Source organism: Symphalangus syndactylus, chromosome 8 (genome assembly GCF_028878055.3).
Source record: "Symphalangus syndactylus isolate Jambi chromosome 8, NHGRI_mSymSyn1-v2.1_pri, whole genome shotgun sequence".
In the NCBI taxonomy this organism is placed as follows: domain Eukaryota; kingdom Metazoa; phylum Chordata; class Mammalia; order Primates; family Hylobatidae; genus Symphalangus; species Symphalangus syndactylus.
Genome location: NC_072430.2, coordinates 71,490,539 through 71,513,653, shown reverse-complemented (window position 1 = coordinate 71,513,653; position 23,115 = coordinate 71,490,539). Strand labels below are relative to the sequence as shown.

The following is a 23,115-nucleotide window of genomic DNA, read 5'->3' as shown; positions in this document are numbered from 1 at the left end:
TCTGCCCATGAGGCTTTTCAGGGTACAACCCCTCTCCCAACTGCTTTCGTGGGCTGGCTTTCAGTATCTGCAGCTTTTCCTGGGGCACAGTGCAAGCTATCAGTGGATCTACCATTCTGGGGTCTGGAGGATTGTAGACTTCTTCTCACAGCTCCACTAGGCAGTGCACCAGTAGGGACTGTCTGTGGGGGCTCCAACCCCACATTTCCCTTCTGCACTTCCGTAGCGCAAGTTCTCCATGAGAGCTCCACCCCTGCAGCAGACTTCTGCCTAGACATTCTGGTGTTTCCATACATTTTCTGAAATCTAGGCAGAGGTTCCCAAACTTCACTTTTTAACTTCTGTGTACCCATGGGCCCAACATCAGATGTAAGTTGCCAAGGCTTGGGGCTTGCACCCTGTGAAGCAATGGCCTGAGCTTTATATTGGCCCATTTTAGCTACAGCTGGGATGCAGAGCACCAAGCCCTGAGACTGCACACAGCAGCAAGGTCCTGGACCTGGCCCTGGAAACCATTTTTTTCTTCTAGACTTCCAGGCCTGTGATGGGAGGGGCTTCTGTGAAGACCTCTAACACACTCTGGAGACATTTTCCCTACTGTCTTGGTGATTAGCATTTAGCTCCTCATTACTTATGCAAATTTCTGCAGCTGGCTTTAATTTCTCCCCAGAAAATGTTTTTCTTGTCTATCACATTGTCAGGCTGCAGATTTTCCAAACTTTTATGCTTTGTGACCTCTTGAATGCTTAGAAATTTCTTCTGCCAGATACCTGAAATCATCTCTCTCTAGTTCAAAGTTCCATAGATCTCTAGGGCAGGGGCAAAATGCTGCCATTCTCTTCGCTAAAGCTTTCCATTTCCCAACAAAGTTCCTCATCTCCATCTGACAGCACCTCAGCTTAGACTTCATTGTCCATATTCCTATCGATATTTTGGACAAAGTCATTCAACAAGTCTCTAGGAAGTTCCAAGCTATCTCATATCTTCCTGTCTTCTGAGCACTCCAAACTATACCAACTTCTGCCTATTACTCAGTTCCAAAGCTGCTTCCACATTTTCGGGTATCCTTTTAGCAGTACACGACTCCTGGTGCCAATTTACTGCATTAGTCCATTTTTTACATTGCTATAAGGAAATACCTGGCACTGGATAATTTGTAGAGAAAAGATGTTTCATTAACTATACATGGCTGAGGAAGCCTCAGGAAGCTTACAATCATGGTGGAAGCCACTTCTTCCAAGGGTGAAGAGAGAAAATGAGTGCCAGCAGGGGAAATGCCAAATGCTTATAAAACCATCAGATCTTGTGAGAACTCACTCCCTATCATGAGAACAGCATGGTGCAAAACCACCCTCCTGATTCAGTTACCTCCCACTGGGTCCCTCCCATGACATAGGATTGTGGGAATTAAAATTCAATGGAGTGGGGCCACAGCCAATCCCTATCAATTTTTTTTGGCTTAAATGTTGAAAAAGTCTGCAGAGTGATGACAATTTTGAAATTACAAGAATGAAATAAGGCACCTCCAAAGGTGGAGTTTGAAGAAATGAAGAAAAAAGCCCATCTCAGGAAAAAGCTGCTCTGCTGAAACTCCAGATTAAATTTGGTGTGGACCCCTAATGTTAATTGGATCACCTTTATGAACGTGTAACCTATACAGTCCCACAGAGCCCTATACTTAGAAGGTTCCTGCATTGCTTTTGTGCTTGGCTGTCCCTTTCTTTACATTCTTAATATATTTTTTAAAAGGGCTCTAGGTATTACCACAGCTGGCCCTGTGCTTTAAAAGGAATAGAATGAAAAAAGCAACCTGTAAATAAAGTAAATAGTATTGATAAACAAAGCAGCACACACGCTCCTAATGTAACTATGGTGGAGGGATTGGGACTGGGAGTAGTTTGAGAACAAGAGCAAGAACATATGAGAAAGAGAATAGCTGGTAAATCAACAGGCCTCTGGAAGCCTGTGTGTTTTTGGATATCATGACCACCAGTCATTTATTCTCATTGTCATGAGGTGGTTCAATGTACTAAGTCAAAAAGTCAGAAATCTGCATTGCCACACCTTCTCTGCCTACCACCACTGCTTAATGACAAGAAACTCTACAAGAAGTGAAAAGGTATAGTTGACAAGCAAGCTGGTACAGTTTCCACATAAAATTGCAGAATTAAAAAAACTGAAAGGGGTTTAGTTAACGGACTAGTCCTAGAAATTAATTAACTGCTGCATTGGTCCATTTTCTTGCTTCTAATAAAGACATACCTGAGCCTGGGAAGAAAAAGAGATTTAATGGACTTACAGGTCCACATGGCTGGGGAGGCCTCACATTCATGGCAGACGGAAAGCAGGAGTAAGTCACACCTTACATGCACGGCAGCAGGCACAAAGAGAGAGAGGGCCTGTGCAGGGGAACTCTTCTTTTTAAAACCATCAGATCTCGTAAGACTTATTCACTATTATGAGAACAGCACAAGAAAGATCCACCCTCATGATTCAATTACTTCCCACTGGGTCCCTCCCTCGACACTTAAGAATTATGAAAGTTCCAACTTCAGATGAGAGTTGGGTGGAATCACACCCAAGCTATATAATTCCACCCCTGGACCCTCCCAAATCTCGTGTCCTCACATTTCAAAACCCATCATGCCTTCCCAACAGTCCCCTAAAGTCTTAAGTCATTTCAGCATTAACCCAAAAGTCCACAGTCCAAAGTTTTATCTGAGACAAGGCACGTCACTTTTGCCTATGAGGTTGTAAAATCAAAATCAAGCTAGTTACTTCCTAGATACAATTGTGTAAATACAGCTGTTTTAAATGGGAGAAATTGGCCAAAACAAAGGGGCTAAAGGCCCTATGCAAGTCCAAAATCCAGCAGGGCAGTTAAAACTTAAAGCTCCAAAATGATCTCCTTTGACTTCATGTCTCACATCCATGTCATGTTGATGGAAGAGGTGGACTGGCATGGTCTTGGGCAGCTCTGCTTCTGTGGCTTTGCAGGGCTTAGCCCATCACCTGGCTGCATTCACAGGCTGCCACTGAGTGCCTGTGGCTTTTCCAGGGGCATGGTGCAAGCTTTCAGTGGATCTACCATTCTGGGTTCTGGAGGACGGTGGCATTCCTCTCACAGCTCCACTAGGTGTTGTCCCAGTAGGGACTCTCTGTGGGGGCTCCAACTCCACATTTCCCTTCTGCGCTTTCCTAGCAGAAGTTCTCCCTGAGGGCCCCACCCATGCAGCAAACTTCTGCCTGGGCATACAGATGGTTCCATACATCCTCTGAAATCTAGATGGAGGTTCCCCCACCTCAACTCTTGACTTTTGTGCACCCGCAGGCTCAACACCATGTGGGAGATGCCAAGGCTTGGGGGCTCCACCCTTGGAAGCAATGGGCTGAGCTTGGCCTCTGTTACTCACGGCTGGTGTGACTGAGATACAGGGCACCAAGTCCCTAGACTCCACACAGGAGGGGGGCCCTGAGCTCCACCCATGAAACCATTTATTTCTGCTAAACCTCTGGGCCTGTGATGGGAAGGGCTACCACAAAGACCTTTCATATGCTGTAGAGACATTTTCCCCATCGTCTTGGTGATTAACATTCAGCTCCTGGTTTCTTATGCAAATTTTGCAGCTGGCTTGAATTCCTCCTCAGAAAATGGGATTTTCTTTTCTATCTCATTGACAGGCTGCAATTTTTCCAAGCTTTTATGCTCTGTGTCTCTTTCAAAACTGACTTCCTTTAACATCACCTGTCACTTCTTGAATGCTTTGCTGCTTAGAAATTTCTTCCACCAGATACTCCAAATCATTTCTCTGAAGTTCAAACTTCCACAAATCTGTAGGGCAGGGGCAAAATGTCACCAGTCTCTTAGCTAAAGCATAACATGAGTAACCTTTTTCCGAACGAGTCTAGTTCCTCATCTCCATCTGAGACCTCCCCCACCTGGATATTATCGTCTGTATCATTATCAGCATTTTAGTCAAAGCCATTCAACAAGTCTCTAGGGAGTTCCAAACTTTCCCACATTGTCCTGACTTTTGAGCCCTCCCAACTGTTCCAACCTCTGCTTGTTACCCAATTCCAAAGTTGATTCCACATTTTGGGGTATCTTTGCAGCAATGCTCCACTCTACTGGTACCAATTTACCATATTAGTTTGCTTTCATGCTGCTCATGAAGACATACCTGAGACTGGGAAGAAAAAAAATTTTCATAGACTTACTGTTCCACATACCTGGGGAGGCCTCACAATCATGGTGGAAGGTAAGGAGAAGTAGATCACTTCTTACATGGATGACAACAGGCAAAGAGAGAGCTTGTGCAGGGAACTCGTGTTTTATAACCATCAGATCTCGTGAGACTTATTCACTATCACAAGAACAGTGTGGGAAAGACCTGACCCCATAATTCAATTACCTCTCACTGGATTCCTCCCATGACACATGTAAATTGTAGGAGTTACAATTCAAGATGAGATTTGGGTGGGGACACAGCCAAACCATATCAACTGTCATCTTGCATCTTTTCCTTATTATAATCACTGTACTAGTCAGGGTTCTTTAGAGAAATTGACCAATAATAGATAGATACATACATACACACATAGATGAGGAGATTTATTATGGGACTTGGCTCACAAGGCTAGGGAGACCCACCAGTCCCACCATCTGATGTCTGAAAGCTAGAAAACAAGAAAGCAGGTACTATATATAATTCAGGCTCAGTTTAAAGGTCAAAGAACCAGGAGTGCCAATGTTTAAAGTCATCATGGATGAATGTCCCAGTTAGAGCAAATTCACACGTAGTCTACCTTTTTGTTCTATTTAGGACCTCAGTGGATTAGAAGATGCCTGTTCACATTTATGAGGGCAGATCATCTTCACTCAGTTTACCGATTCAAGTACTAATCTCTTATGGAAGGACCCTCACAGACACACTCATAAATAATGCCTTACCAGCTCCCTGGGTATTCCTTAGGTCAATAAAGTTAACACAAAAAATTAAATATTTCATGAAAAAGACAAGGACTAGACAAAGAACAAAAAGATGAATGCATATTTTATTTTCAGTTTTTTTTAGTTTTTTGTTTTGTTTTGAGATAGAGTTTTGCTCTTGTTGCCCAGGCTAGAGTGCAATGGCGTGATCTCTGGCTCACTGCAACCTCCGCCTCCTGGGTTCAAGCGATTCTCCTGCCTCAGCCTCCCAAGCAGCTGAGACTACAGGCCACCACACCCAGCTAATTTTGTATTTTTAGTAGAGACGGGGTTTCTCCACATTGGTCAGGGTGATCTCGAACTCCCAACCTCAGGTGATCCGCCCGCCTCAGCCTCCCAAAGTGCTGGGATTACAAGCGTGAGCCACTGCACCCAGCTATTTTTAGTTATAAATACAACTCTTACCTTACCTTCCCATGGTGGAAATTCTAGCTGAGTGTTATTTTTTAAGCTCACAATTAAATTACTTATTTCCATTTTAGCAATACACTACAAAAGATTAGTATATCTTTCAGTAATTTATTAGAAAAAAAATCACGATTTTGTTATTGAACCCTTGGCAAAATTAAATTGAGCATTAATGCACTCCACCTCAATCTATCCTGGAGTAAAAAATAAGCCACTTTTAGAGGCCAACTCTATAAATGTGTTTCACAAAAGCCTAGTCATCCCTAAGTTTCCCCTTAATTGTTCCAGAGCCAGTCCCCAACAAATGTGTGCACAAAACTCAAAGACAGGTGACCCAAAACAAATTCTTTCCCCTATGAAGTCTAACCTCTATAATTGTTATCCCTTAAGTGAAGTTTCCAGAAAATCATGTGACCGAGAGATAAACCAAAGTATTAAAAACATATCTTATAAGCTTGTTTAATTTTTAAAAGGATTTTAATTATAGCTTTTAGAAAAGTTAAAGTTTAGTAATTCTGTAATAAATACAGTTGAGATATACTTTATGCATTGAGAATGTTAAGTATGTTTCTGGAAACATAATTGATAAGCTTATTTAATTTTTAAAAGGATTTTAACAATGGTTTTTAGAAAAGTTACAGTTTAAAAATTCTGTAATGCATATAATTGAGAGATTTTTTATACCTTGAGAAATCAATTATTAATTTGAAGAAAAAAACACACACGCCACTTAAAAGGAAATTCCTAGTTGTGATCAGTAACAGTGTGGTAGAAACATTGCCAAAAATGGGCCTGCAATTGCTGACATGCAAAACCGCCACCAATCACAGAATGTGTGTTACACATCCTTAGCACATACTTCTACAACTTCTCATCGTTCATCTGTTTCTCTGTCCGCAGCCCCTCTGATATCTCTATGAATTTTGTAGGCCAGCTTCAAATTTTATTTTGTATTGACATCATTCTTATATTAACACGGTTCCAGCAAAGCTGAAGTGAGAACAGACAAACGTGAGAAACAATCTTTTTTTGGTAATCTTCATACTTTTCTTTAACGTGTTCTTTCAAAACCTGCAACTCCTAAGAAGTTATTTACTTCTATTTTTTTCTTGTTGTAAATTATAAAGTAACTTAATATCCAACAGGTATTATTGCAAAACAGTCATTTTTGAGCTGTGTTTGAGAAGCAAGATCACTTTGTTGGGTTAACCAATTTTAAATGCTCCTAAAACATAGAGCCCCTTTAAGAATATTTGGCCGCACGCAGTGGCTCTTGCCTGTAATCCCAGCACTTTGGGAGGCTGAGGCAGGTGGATCATGAGGTTAAGAGTTTGAGACCAGTCTGGCCAACATGGTGAAACCTCGTCTCTAGTAAATGTACAAAAATTAGCCAGGCATGGTGGCGCGCTCCTGTAGTCCCAGCTACTCGGGAGGCTGAGGCAGGAGAATTGCTTGAACCTTGGAGGTGGAGGTTGCAGTGAGCCAGATCGCACCACTGCACTCCAGTGCAGTAAAATAAGTTCTAAGGGGAAAAGTTATAGTTAAAAAGCTTCCATTTAAACAGAATGCAGATCTTAAATCAAGAACTCATTTGTACAACTAGAAAAAGAAGAACAAAAAAACCCAAAGGCAGCAGATGTGGAGAATTTAAAATGTAGAGAAAAATCAATGAAATCAAAAGTTGATTCTTAAACAAAAATCAATGTGAAAAACCTTTAGCTAGATTGAGTTAAAAAAAAAGAAGGCTCAGATCACCAAAATCACAAATGAAAGTGAGAACATCATTACTTGCTCTACATAAATAAAAAGTATTATAAGAGTACTATGAACAATTATATGTCAAAAATTGAATGAACCAGATGAAATGGACAAATTCCTAGAAATATGCAACATACCAAGACTAAATCATGAAAAAATAGAAAATCTGAATAGGTCTATAATTAGTCAGGATTATGGATCTGTAATAAAATATATAGCAATAAAGAAAATTCCTGGACCTGACAGCTTCACTGCTGAATTATACTAAACATTTAAAGAAGAACTCTAATAACACCAGTCCTTCATAAACATTTCCAAAAACTTAAAGAGGAGGATTACTTCATATGAGGCTAGCATTACCCTACTACCAAAACCAGACAAAGACATTGCAAAAAACAAAAAACAAGAAAACACAATAGACTAATATCTATTATGAAAATCAACGCAAAAATCCTCCACAGAATACTAGCTAACCAAATTCAGCAGCATATTAAAATGACCAAGTGGGATTTATTCCTGGAATCTAAGCATGGTTCAACGCATGAAAATTGATCAATGTAATACCTCATATTAACATAAGGGAAAAAATAAGCATAACTGTCTCAATTATACATTTAGTAAAATTCAACATTTTTCATATCAAAAACACTCAACAAATTAGGAACTGAAGAAAACTACCTTAACATAATAAAATCCATATATAAATGTTCAACAGCCAACATCACACTCACTGTTAAAAGATGGAAAGTTTTACCTCTAAGATCAGGAACAAGACAATGAGGCATACATTGCCACTTGTATTCAACAAAATACTGAAAGTCCTAACCAGTGAAATCAGGCAAGGAAAAGACATAAAAGGCATCCAAATTGGACAGGAAGAAGTACAATTATCTCTGTTTGAACACAGCATAATATTTTATGTAGAAAACTCTAAAGATAGCACACACACATAGTTAAAACTAACAAACAGATTTAGGAAAGCAGTAGGATACAAAAGCAACACATAAACATTAGTTTCATTTTTACTTACTAACAATAAACAATCAGAAAAGAAAATTAACAAAATAATTCCATTGATTATAGCATCAAAAAGAATGAAATACTTAGTAATTAACTTAGCCAGGGATATGAAAGACTTGTAAAATGAAAACTATGGAAGACATAAATACATGGAAAGATATTCCATGTCCATGTGTTGGAAGACTTAATACTTTTAAGATGTTAATACTACCCAAAGCAATCTTTTTATTTTTTATTTTTTATTTTTTTTATTATACTTTAGGTTTTAGGGTACATGTGCACAATGTGCAGGTTTGTTACATATGTATCCATGTGCCACGTTGTTTTGCTGGTGGGACTGTAAACTAGTTCAACCATTGTGGAAGTCAGTGTGGTGATTCCTCAGGGATCTAGAACTAGAAATACTTCCCATTTGACCTAGCCATCGCATTACTGGGTATATACCCAAAGGACTATAAATCATGCTGCTATAAAGACACATGCACACGTATGTTTATGTGTGGCACTATTCACAATTACAAAGAGTTGGAACCAACCTAAATGTCCAACAATGACAGACTGGATTAAGAAAATGTGGCACATATACACCATGGAATACTATGCAGCCATAAAAAATGATGAGTTCATGTCCTTTGTAGGAACATGGATGAAACTGGAAAACATCACTCTCAGTAAACTATCTCAAGGCCAAAAAAACAAACACCGCATGTTCTTACCCAAAGCAATCTTAACATTAAATACTATGCCTTTCAAATCTTCAGCAATTTTTATAGAAAGAAATCATCTATTCTAAAATACATATGGAAAAACCAAGGGACACCAAATAGCCAAAACAATCTTGAAAAAGAACAAAGCTGGAGAACTCACACTTCCTGGTTTCAAAATTTATTACAAAGCTTCAGTAATCAAAACTGGGTGCCACCGGCATAAAGACAGACTTATAATAAGGCCAATGAGGTAAAATCGAGATCCCAGAAATACATCTTCACATATGTGGTGAAATGATTTTTGACCATGGGTCCAAGACCATTCAATGTGGGAAAAAACAATCTTAAAAAAAAAAAAAAAGATGGTGGGATGGTGGTGGAACAACTGAAAAATCACATATAAAATAATGAAGTTGGAACCTTGTATAACACTATGCAGAAACACTGACTCAAAATTATTCAAAGATCTAAATGTAATACAAAAAACACTATAAAACTCTGAGAAGAAATAATAGAACAAAAGCTTCACAACATTAGAGTTGGCAATGATTTCTGAGATGTGACATCAAAGGCACAGGAAACAAAAGAAAACAAATTAAAAATGGTACTTGATAAACTTTTTTTAAAAAACTGCATTCAAAAAATACTATCAGAATAAAATGGCAACCCAGAGAATGAAAAAAAAATTTGCAAATGATATTTGACAAGGGACTGAGATCCAGAATAGATAGGGAATTTTAAAAACTCATCAACAAAATAAAACAAATAGCCTGATTCAAACATGGGCAAAGAATTTTTCTCCATAGACATTTCTCCAAAGAATTAATAGAAATGGTCAATAAACACATCAAAGGAGCCCCAACATAATTAATCATTAGAGAAATGCAAATCAAAGCTACAAGAACACCTCACACCCATTATGATAGTTACTATTAGAAAAAACAGAAAATAACAACTGTTGGCAAGAATGTGGGAAACTAGATACAGACACTGTAGAAAACAGTATGTCAGTTCTTTAAAAGATTAAAAATATAAGTACATATAATCCAGCAACCCCAATCCAGGTATATACCCAAGAGAATTTAAAGCAAGGTCTTGAAGAGATACTTGTACACACATGTTCATAGCAGTGTTATTCACAATAGCTAAAATGGAAGCAATCCAAGTGTCTGTCAGTGGATTAATGGATAAGCAAAATGTGGTGTATACAAACAAAAGAATATTATTCAGCCTTAAAAATGAATACAATTCTGACATATTCTACAATAGGATGAAATTGAGGTCATTATGCTAAATTAAATAGCCAATAACAAAAAACAAATGCTGTATGATTTCATTTATATGAAATCTTAGGTTCTTAGAATAGTCAAAATCACAGACAAAAAGAATGGTAGTTTCTAGAGATATATATTGATTAATGGGTCAAAAGCTTCAGTTTCACAAGACTAAAGAGCTCTGGAGATAGATGGTGATGATTATTGCACAATATAAATGTACTTAGTGTCACTGACCTATATATAGCCATACACCACATAATGATGTTTCTGTCAACAACAGACAACTTACAGGTCATTGTTGCCATAAGATTGTTATGCAGCTGAAAAATTCCTATTGCCTAGTGAAATTGAAGCTATCATGTCATAGTACAACGCATCAATGCATTGCCTTTTCTATGTTTAGATACACAAATATTTAACATTCTCTTACAATTGTCTATAATATTCAGTACAGTAACATGCTTTACAGGTTTGTAACCTATGGACAGAATGTATCACTGTCTTTTAGGTGATGCGTGGTCTACTTTAAAATAATTAAGATAATAAATTTCACATTATTTTATTTTGCAAAGTTACCATCTCTGTCTTCACTTACAGATATTGGCCAAAGTCTGAAGCAGGTGAGAACCATGATAATAAAATGAGAAGAGGTTTGTTAGGTGGAGCAGTGAGAGTTTGATAGAATTTACTGTCAAGATACGATGCATAAGAACGGGCATTCATTATTACATGAAGAATAACAATTTTTAGAAGAGTATATGCGATATTATTCTATTTAGATAAATCTAAATAAAAATGACATGTGTGTATATTTTATATGATTAGAATAAAGATCTCCAAGGAAACATGCCGATACTAATAGGGATTAGAAAGTTTTGGTAGAATTGATGTCCATTTAAATAAGAGTATTACCCTTATGTTCCAAGTGTATATCATGCTTGTAAAATAAACCAATACATTATACAAAATATGCTACTATTAAATTGAAACCAAATTCTTCTAATTATCTAAGAAAGGCAGAATTATGTAATGATCAGAAATAGACCCCTAAGCCAGATTTTCTGGATTGGATTTTCAGGTCTTCTATCACTTACCATTAGTGTGATTAACCATTAGCATTAACTTCTCCATTCCTTATAAATTTCTGTCAAGAATTAAGTGTGCGAATACATGTACCTCTAGATGTATGCATGTACATAACATGCAGAAAACATAGCATGCAGAAAAATACTGGCTATTTTTAATTTTTATTGTTATTATCCTATTGGGCTATTTGTGTTCATTCCAGCTAATGATTATAGTATAAAAATTTAAATTTATGCTACAAATTTATTTTAAATATTTATGCTTATCTCATAGTACCAAGTATTCAAATGCTTTCAGTTCTTTTTATCAAATGTTAATTACTGGTTTAACCAGAGATCCTAATCTGTGTCATAGTCATTTTCCAAGCTTGCCATTGAAAACTAATAGTCTAATAGCAATAAGTAGACCAAAACTAAGGTGATTGGATAAATATCATAAGGTATTTTATTGTGAAATTGGTATCTATATGTATTGCTTATAAAGCTCAGTAATCTGTTCTTGAATTGAGAAATTATTGAGACAACATCAAAACCTGTCATTTTTGTTTCTATGTTGTTGTTGTTATTGTTTGTGAAGTGAGAGCTTCTAAATTTTATGACCGTTTGAAAGGGGCCTATATACACCTTGCCTGAATATTAAGTCATGTGAAATGATAAAAAGCTTTCTGATTTATTGGGTTAGACAAAGAAAAAATTGAGAAATTGAGCATCATTAAAGACTTTTGTTATTCAAACTGTGCTTAGAATGAAAAGAAAAGCCACAGATTGGGAGAAAATCTTTTCAAAACACATATCAGATAAATTAGTGGTATTTAAAGTACACAAAGAACTCAAAAATAAGAAAGAAAACAACTCACTTAAAAAATAGGCCAAAGGTCTAAATACAGCTGTCAAATATGGATATTGAAGGGTTACTAGTCATATATCATTAGGGAACTGCAAGTCACAGCAACAGTGAGATATTATTACATGACTATTAAAATGGCCAATATCCAAAAGTCTGATAATACCAAATGTTGGCAAGTGTGAGGAGAAACAGGAACTTTTATTCACTGCCGGTGAGAATGCAGAATAGTACAGCTACTTTGGGAGTCAGTTTGGCAGTTTCTTATAAAAGTAAACATACTGTTACCACACAACCCAGCAGTTACATTCCCTGGTATTTACTTACAGGATTTGAAAACTTACATGCACACAAAAACCTTCTTCCCATGAATGTTACAGGAGCCTTATTCATATCACTAAATCAAAATGTCCTTCAGGAAGTGAATGGAAAAATAAACTGTGGTATATCCAGGCAAAGGAATACTATTCTATCAAGCCACAGAAGACACACGGGAACCTTTAAATGCATATTGCCGAGTGAAAGAAGCCAGTCTGAAAGTCTACATACCATGTGATTCAACTACATGACCTTCTGGAGAAAGCAAAACTATGGAGACAGTAAAGAGATCAGTGGCTATTAGGGATTTGGACGAGATTTGCGCAGTCTAAACATATCATGTGCCAACAATGATGTAAAGCACTGAATATGTGAGATAAAGTATGATGATTACTATTGACAAATACAGGCAATGGCTTCCATTTAATTGAGAAGAAACCATATACCTAGCACAAGTCTTTTTCTGTGTATTAACTTTTCATAATACAACTATATGAAGTTATAGCTTATTTTATATATAAATAAAAGCGTTTCCAAAGGTTAAGAAAGGGCACAGTGAGAGGGAGAAGCACAGTCTGGGTTGGTAGGACAATCTAGTTGTCTATCTATGATTTAAACCCCTATAAACATCATCTCAATCTACTAATTTATCTTCTAGATAAACTAGTAGAGGAAGCAATGAATGGATGGAGCAAGGAAGAATTTTAGGAAAGTGAATCCATTATTCTGTATGACACTGTAGTGAGGATTATTTGTCATTACACATTTGACAAAACCTATAGAATTCATAAGACAAGAAGTAAACTCTGATATAAACTACAGACTTTAGTCAATAATAATGTACCAATATTGACTCATCAACTATAACAAATGTACCACACTATTGCAAGATGTTAAAAATCGGGGAAATTGGGGTAGAGGCTGAGGATGACATGTGAATGCTTATTCACTTCTTTCTGCAAACCTAAAATTGCTTTTAAAAAGTCAATTAATAAAAATTAAAACAAGGCAGGGTTTTCATGCAATGGAAAACACAATTTTAGTAAGTGACTGATAATTATGCTTATGCCACTTAGCTAGATTACATTTCATTGATGAATATAGTTTCATTATGTTATAAAGCAGAATAAAATCAGATATCTAGAGAAATTGATGTTAATGGTTAGAGTAAAAGCATTTTCACCTCCAAAGTCAGAATGAGCTCTTTAGAATCAGTCCATTTTATAGTTAAATCAATCATTGTTTGATTTTAGAAAAATTGAGAAAAATTGAGAAAAATATTAACTTCACTTTTTCCACCAAACTCAATGTCATGACAGCATTGTGAGTCATTTCAATCTAGGATTAAAACCTATTTCTGGACCCAGTGGACTTACTGTGATACATTCTGAAAATGTAAGACATTGAAGTCCAGTCTTTGTTTGATCTGCTGTCCTCTGCAGTTATCAAAAGGTCAATTTATCCTGCTTCTTTTTTTCTTTTTTCATATATCTTGCACTTCAGCTTAATATTAGTATTAAGCTAAATTTCTTATTTTATTTTGATTGATAAAGGAAGAAAACAGAGATTGTTTCAATACAGTTGCTGAGAATAAGCAGCAAAACGTACTTATAAAGTACACAAGACAGCTATCAGATAAAAATTTGTTCAAAAAAAGATTTGGAAATTTTTATTGCATGAATGTTCAAATGGAAAGGAAAATTTTCTGGATTTTTTTTCCACGACACGAGTAGCAGCACTAAAGTAGTGAACAATGCCCCTTCAATGAGTAGTTTTCATATATTTCTGATATCAGAAACGGATTGTTACTAACTAGTTTTAAAAGCAGAGCATTTTCGTCCATGGCATTGCCCTGAATTCCAAAGCCCAAATTTAACTTAGGCTAATTTCTCTCTGCTGGCAGCACCATAAATTTCTCATAAATAACATTTCATATATATATATGTCATTCTGATGATGTTAAAGGAGTTCACATATTATGGGCCTACAAGCCAAATTCAATCAATGGCTTGTTTCACATGGCTGAGAGCTAAAAATTGTTTTGGCATTTTTGAAGTGTTTAAAGAAGGAGAAGGAAGGGGAGAAGAAGAATCAGTAGATAAAGGAGAGACAGAGACTACATATGGCCAGCAAAGCCTATAATATTTACTGTCTAGTTCTTCACAGAAAGAAGTTTTCCAATCTCGAACAAAACACACACATTTTTGTTATGCCAAAAAAGAACTACAATAAGTCTTAACATCATTGATAGGTTCTTGAAAACTGGTAATAGGTCTATATATTTATGGTCACGTGTGATGTTTTGATACACGCATACAGGGGGGATAAATTGGGGATGGTTAATTGGTGCAAAAATACAGTAAGCGAAACCCATTTTACCATAGGTTGACGTAAAAAAGAGTTAAGCTTCTATGGCTTTTGGTAACAAAAACATCAACAGACTTGTAAATAAAGATCAAAACACTTCTAATATTAAATGCTGAAATAAATTTGAGCTATTCATACATTTAAGATTAATAAAAACTAGTAAAATCATTATTTACCTACTTATTTCAGTTTAGGGTTGCAGTTGGCCACTGCCTATCCTGTCAGCTCAGGACGCAATGTGGGAACCAGCCCTGGACAGGACGCCATCGCATTGCAGGTGCACTCACACATACCCACAGTTACTCAGACTGGGACCACACAGACATGTCAATCAACCTCACGTGCACAGCCTTGGGAAGTGAGAGAAAACTGGAGCATCCAGAGAATATCCATACAGACATGGGGAGAATACATAAGCTCTACACAGACAGTGAACCCCAACTGGAATCAATTTGTTTTTTCTCATCAACATTATAATGAAATGACATTGAATGAAATGTCGTTATTCGAAGACCTGCTGTACTCAGTTCTAAACATTTCAGAATTAAGAGATGTACACACATCCTCCTCTATATAACGAAGTGGGTCTCTTAAAATTTCCTGGCAACATACTCTTAGCCTGCCTAGAAAACACTTTAGAATAGAACTGCATTATAATAAATTTTCATATTCTATTTATATCTTCATATTTCTCCCTCTACTTATTAAGGTATAATCTTGTATATGTAATCCTTCAGTTCCTTAACAAGGTGAACATATGATCTCATGATGCGTGTTTTAATTTCTTAACTTTGTTGAGATTTGGGAATGTGAGGAGGATGGAAAGGAAAGAAAGGAACTCAGCAGCTATAAAAGAAATCTGACCTTTAATTTTTTTATTGAATTTGTTTCTTGTTTTATTTTTCCTTCCTTTGCACAAATGAGAGCTTCTAGTTTCACCAAGGGTACCACCAATTTTAGGATAAAAATTTGTATTTGTGGGATAACACAAGTTGGAGACACAATGACTTAGAGATTGCATATCAATTTTATCAAATAAATGTGACCAAAGTAGGTGATATGCACACTCACACACACACACATATGTAGTGATAAAACCATTGATACAGATACCCAGATGGCACTTAATGTACTTTCAGTCTTAAATTCTTTCTCAAGGACAAGACATTCGTTTGCAAATGATTTAGCATTCAAAAATGATTAAACACGAGAAAAAATGCATTGCACATAAAGTTCAGATTACAAATGAATTAAAGTCATACTGATACAACTATAATTTATAATGAATTCAAATAGCTTTCAGAAGGGTCATCTGTGGAATGTAAAGAGCAATCTGAATTTATTTTTCTGGTAACTGGTCACAGTAATGTTTTCTAGACTAGTGAGTGAGTGCTCATACAGCACCATGTGTGTTCAACAACACACAAAGTTGGATGACAAAATCTACTTTAGTGAGAAGGCAGCTATTTCCAGGGGCACCAATACTAATGTTAGTTTTGAGTTTTTGGTTTGCTTTTGTTTGTTTACAAGGCGATGTAACGTTTAAGGAAAAAAAAAAATCCTACCAGTCCATGTTGAGTGAACATTTCAATCCATGTAAAGGCGAAAGTCACCTGCCACTATGCCATGCAAACCTTATAGTACGTGACATGTTAAATTGGTAACCTCAAAAGGGACTTCTGAGAAGCTATGAGTAAAAGGCACACACAAAATGCCTCTGAGATAAATTCACAAATGAAATGGAAAATGATATCTGTGTATATCCAAGAATAATAGTAATTATCAGAAAACAAGAACACTTCTAAATTGAAAGAATCCTTAAGTAAAAGTAGACCAAAGAAAAAGAAATAAAGATGAGAAGTGAGATGAGGCAGAAATGGTGAGCGACAAGGAGACATACTGAGAAAAAAAGTAGCTAAAGATAGTGTATTATTTCAGCAAAATTAAGTATATCAATACTGAGAAATATGACCTGAAATAGATTCAGTACCTCAAGCAGAAACATAAACAAGTAACATCTGGCTTTTTCTTTTGATAACCGGTATTTTAAATACAAAAATCTAAAAATATTATCTTTGTGTTAAGAGTTGCACAGTTATCATTTCAGTCCTCAGGGTGCATTATTTCAAACTAAACGGTAATCATTTCAGTAACAAAAATGCACTATAAATACTGTATGGAAATAAATGTTCTAACAGATGTTAACCAGACATTAATCTTCACTGGTTAAGGATTAGATTTGAAGGTGTTCGCAGATAATTATAACTTGTTTTTATATCATAACTTAGCAGCTAAGTAGTATAATGAAAAAGGGGTATTTAACTTATAAGATATAAAATATTAAAGATAGAAGAGCATGTTTATTTTTTCAATATAAATATTGTTACAGCTCAGAGAAACAGTATGAAATCTCAGGGGTCATGAAAGGCCACATTCTAGAGATAGTGACTGTCAGGTATGGCAATTCCCCTACAGCGTGGTGCCTGTTGTCATGGAATAGCATGTCTCTTACAGGGTACTACCAGAAGGCTCAAATAGGAAGAGCCAATAGCCCATATGTGAGAAACCACAGAAGGCTAAAGATAGACGGAAATATTTGGGCCACGTTGAAGAACAAGTTCACCAGGTGAATTGGCATGTGGCTAGGGTACAACTTCCCATACATACGTAAATAATGAAGCAGTAAAAAAAATTATCAGAGAAGTATTTTATTATTATTAGAGTCATGATTAGCACTCTCCTCATCAGGAGAGTTTTATGTTTTTTTCTAGCCCTACTCTATACTTTTTAAACAGTCTCCAATTTTGAAAATAAAAGTTTCTTATTTTTAATTCAAATCTCAATTAAAATAAAACAAAAACCAAAAATGTAGAAGTTCTTTATTTTGACCATCTGTATATCACACACAACAAAAAGACCGATAAAATTCCACTAAACACAACAGCTAGATCCTTATTCCCGTTAATGCTTAAGCCCATTCCAATAAGGATTTTGTACCAAATCTGCCCTTGCCAAGGCTACCTGGGGCCTTCATTTTATTATTTGCAATGGACAATTTTAACTTCACATCCATGTTGGCTTCCTTACATCCTAGATGCACATACAGCCAGATTTTTTCCCATCAGATGTGATTTGATCTTCCAACTTCGGAATGCCTTGATGACTTCCTCTTTATCTAAAGATCACTTTAAAAAGCCTGAAGTATTTGGCTCTTCCCTAAATCATTGGCCAGACATAATGTCATCCTCCCATTGGCTTTTTATTATTATTATACTTTAAGTTCTAGGGTACATGTGCACAATGTGCAGGTTTGTTACATATGTATCCATGTGCCATGTTGGTGTGCTGCACCCATTAACTCATCATTTAGCATTAGGTATATCTCCTAATGCTGTCCCTCCCCCCTCCCCCCACCCCACAACAGTCCCCGGAGTGTGATGCCTTATCTCAGATCTTCAAACAAGTTATATTTCCTGCCTAAGATCTTTGTATGAGTGAGTGAAAAGTCTGATGAAGATAGTTCCTTTTTGCCCCCAAAGGTTTTATTGATCATGCTGATAATGAATTTGTTATTTTAATCTCTTACTGTTATACTCAGGCTTAAATTCTCTACCCTACACACTTCAGTTGACATAATAATTTTAATTTCCACTATGATGCTTCTCTCTTTTCTATCAACACTCTCTCCCCACAGGGTTTCATCTAGATCAGGAGTCAGCAACATTTTTGACAAAGAGCCCGACAGTAAATATTGCAGGCTTTGTGTTGCCAAGAGGCAAATTTGTGGAACTTTCCCTGCTGAAAAATTTCCCTGTATTTTACATTTTAGACTTATAAATGACACATGTACTTATAACTCATGAGCCATACAAAAACAGGCAGCAGACCAGAGCTGGCTCATGGGCTATAATAGTTTGCCAACCCCTCACCTAGATTCATGACTTTAGGCATCATCTATAGGCTACCATTATCTAACTCACATCTCTAGCCAAATCAACTTGTCAGTGCCTACTTGATGTCTCCACTTGGATTCTAACTAGCGTCTTAATTTAAGATTAAAAAAATGTAAAATCAATCACACATATGCACCTACCCACACCTCTGTCACTTGCAAACTGCCTCATGTCATCAAGACGTTGCTGTATCACTAAAAGTGACCATAATCCCCCATGTCCCTAAATCCAAATACCTTGATATAATTCTTGCTCAGTAAATGCAATCATCTTCAAATCAGCTTTCAATCTCAACTGATTTTCTCCAACTTTATTGCTACAATCATAATCCCAACCACCATCATCCTTTAACTGGACAGGTACAATAGTCAGCTAAATGAACCCCCTTCCTTCACTACTGTACCCTTCCGTAACAGTACACCCTCCTAAGAGCTAATCTCATCATATCACAAATCCATCATACACTTTTCAATGTAGTTAATTTATATTCACACTTTGATATAAGATCTAAATTTGGTCCCTGAGAGCACTCATGTAATAGCTCTCCATGCTCTTCCTTCATGGACATTCCATCCAGTCAAACCGGCCTTCTTTTCTTTGTAAGAAACTATCAAGCTCTCTTTTCAAATTACAGAATCTTTATATCTGCCCTTCTTTCTGCTCAGAGTACCCCAGATCTTCAAAGTACCTTCCTACTTGTCTTCGCTCAACTCTCAAATGAAATATTACCTCCTGAGAGAGAAAAATTCTCTGAAATACCTATAGGCAGATCAGTGCCTTCCTACTTGCCAGTTTTACTCAACCATGTTATCACATGTAATCTTCTTCATAGTAGTGTACCTTATAGCCCTTCACACCATTGCTTTGTTTAGGTATTTGTATGTCTTCTTCCTCTTTCCCTCCTCACTATAGTACAGCCAATTGTGTCTTTGCCTTCTTCACTGCTATACCCCCTAGTGCCTGGTAGGCTTTCTATAAATAGCCATTTATTGACTCAATAAGTCATGCATATGCTAATCCTTTTTACTAGTTTTTGTTATACTATATATTTCTCTTTTCCCTCTCTTCTCATGTCCCTTGATGCTTCCTACTCAATATTAACATGTACATCATTTTGTGTCTTCAGCATTTCTCTTTTCATTATATTATGATAAAATGAGAATTCTATTAGATGCAAATATAAATTCTGAATGGCATGGAAGAAAAATTAAAATCAAAGCTGATCTTAATTAACAAAATGTATTATCTGTTTGTATGTATATATAACTATTCATATACAAAGGGACACATGCATTTGTAGTTTTGAAAAATATCTATTTCATTTCAAAAATTCATTGAACAATATTACGTACGGCAAGAAAACTGCTCTTTTTGAAGGCTCTTTTAAAAAGTGTTAAACTTTATTAGATACTTCAAAGTAGCAAAGCTCAACTTCATCATAATTATACAGTAACACTGCACACTTTCAATTTTATCCGGAGAAATATACCTATCCCTTGAAATAAACTTGGTGAATTTCCTGCTCACAGATTTCATTCCAAGCCTTGAAAATGCAGAAAATCAATGCCAAATATACTTGCCCCAAAAGGAAAAGAAAATTTCAGGGGTGTCAGGATGTTTTATCACATAAAATACATAATTGCAATTTGTATCTGAGCAGGCAACACACCTCCAAAAATAATATAATACTTATCACAAAATACATTCACAGATACTAGATTTGGCACAAACCACTCCATACAGCTATTCATCAAATCAGTATTGAAAGCCTTATTACAAAATCTATGGCCCTTTTCTACTCTCCAGCAGACATTTCAGGATGCCACAACCTTGCAGCTCCACTCTATCATTAATTTCCCCTAAATACACTTGGCAGAAGAATGAGAAACGTCACATTTTTCACTTAATTTCTAAAGAACATCACATCCTTTAAGAATAGGTTCTTGAAATTTTAAAATGCAAAACATAAAAACCCTAAAGAAACAAACATCCAAAAACTTTTCTTCAAAATCACAACTTTATATGCTACGTGTTCTTCTAAAATACCACACACACAAACTCACACGCATACCCACCCACCCACAACACACACACACGTATAATCTCATACCTCACATATATATGTATACATATATATATCATCAATTACAACAGAGAAAAGCCAATTTCAGAAAGGTGGCTTCAATTTTGATGCATTTAGTCACACTTAATTCTATTTCAATTTAACTGGTGCAGGGGCATTACAATACCCTGTAACAAAAACCTGGCAGAATATTACAACAAATTGCTTAAACGTCAAACCAAAGACTCACATAATTTCATCATAAAGTGAAATTTGCATCCAACTCTCAAAGAATTAGAACATCCTTGCACTTACCTTGGCCTTGTCCATTCCCCTGATGATCCCAAAAGATCACAGTCATCACCAACAGTCCCGGAGCCCACGTCCACATCCTTCTAGTGACACGTTCATGTCTTCTGGCCATTGCATCTTAAGCTCTGCATATTCAGTGGGGTGGATGTGAAAGTACAATAAATTACATTCTTAGAAAAATATACTACGACTCAAATCCCATATCTAATATGCATTGTGCATTTCTGAATTATGCTGCTTACAAGGAGGTACATTTGAAAATCATGCTTCCCTTTAGGATTGTCATATTGATGATTAATATGAAAGCTCATTCATCTTTAATCTTTATTCTAAGCATTCATCTGAATTACATTTTTAATATCATTTTCCAAAACAGGCCATTTAACCTATGAATGTTAAAAAGTACTCCCAATATACATATTGGAGTTCAGTCAAGCAAAAAAAATTGTGTATGGACACTACTTAAGTATAACTTGATATTTAGGCAAATTGATGAATTTAACATACCATGTAATCTCTACATATATACAAAAGGACTTTTCAACACATTATGTAAGTTGAGCATAAATACAATAGAATCCTTCCTGTTTCTACTGTAAGATTCAGAACAGTCGCTGACCTTTCCGAATAATTTCCAAGTCTCCTTGTTCTCCTGAAGCCTTCTCATAAATGGCTCTACCATGCACCCTGTTTGTCAACACCAAACTCGAAGTATACCTGATGTCATCCCTTCCTTTACCATCTTCCTACCTGTATCCAATCTGTAGCTCAACCATTTCAAACTTGAGAAATCTCTCTAATGCATCCATTCTGCTCATTCTCTATAATAACCACTCTAGGTCAAACCATGGCCAAAACCATCAGTTCAGTTCAATATCTTGATGGGTCCCTAATGTGTCTGCGTATTTCTACTTCCCTCCTTCTACCATCTGTTCTCTAGAAAGCAAAGAAAGTAATCACCAAAAAAAGAAAAAACGAAAACAGGAAAGGAATTACATCAGGTCACTGCCCTAGATAAATCTTCCAGAAGCTTCCCAATACTTGTGCAAGAAAGCTCACACCCCATATTCTGACCCCCTAACTCTAAATGTATGTATAACCTCATCTCATGCATCCCTCACTTACTATGCTGCAGCCACCGTGGACTTCTACTACTCATACACGCTGAACATTCTCCTGTTTGAAGGCCTTGTCATGTGTTCTTTTGGTTGCCCGGAATTCTCTTGTCATCTTCTCCTCTTTCAGGCCTGAGCTTAATTTCCTCAAAGTGGCCTTTCTTGACCCCACCTTATCTCACTTCATCTTCAACCTCTTTTAAAAGTCCTCAGTCTGATTTTTCTTCATAGCATTTATTATAATATGCCAATATCTTGTCTATGTGATTACTATCTTATATTGCGGAGAGCATTTTAAATAATATTTATTTATTTTCACACATACATACATACACAATATTTATAACTAATATTTGTTCATATATGTTTTTCACATTCTTTAATATATCTTCCTCTTCACCTTATTCACACTGCACTGGTATAATGTTATAAAAATATAGGCACCCAGTAACTACCTTTTATAAAGTAAAACAAGGTTAATATTAACTACTTAAATTATGACAAAACACTTTTAAAGTGTAACAAAATTATTTTATTTCTCACAACAGCCAAAAGTGATCCTTCCTAAGATCATCCATCCCAGAAAATTCCCATAGGTTTTAGAAAATTAGGAAACCTGAATTGTTAATATTGAAGTATCTTTTTAAGGCAATTACACTTGAAATGAAAATAGCAGTTTTGGCCGGGCACGGTGGCTCACACCTGTAATCCCAGCACTTTGGGAGGCTGAGGCAGGCGAATCACCTGAAGTCGGGAGTTCGAGACCAGCCTGACCAACATGGAGCTACCTGTCTCTACTAGAAATACAGAATTAGCCGGGCATGGTGAGGCATGCCTGTAATCCCAGCTACTTGGGAGGCTGAGACAGGAGAATCACTTGAACTTGGGAGGCAGAGGTT

The 23,115-nt window shown here is 36.4% G+C and overlaps 1 long non-coding RNA gene across 1 annotated transcript in view; it reads right to left on the bottom strand.

The window, feature by feature from the left end:
* Window positions 1–23,115, bottom strand: part of LOC129487961 (uncharacterized) — a 91,642-nt gene that overhangs the window by 47,713 nt on the left and 20,814 nt on the right. The window contains exon 6 of the long non-coding RNA XR_008659533.2: window positions 21,105–21,226. This is a non-coding gene — a long non-coding RNA (uncharacterized lncRNA). The remainder of the gene's footprint in view (window positions 1–21,104; window positions 21,227–23,115) is intronic.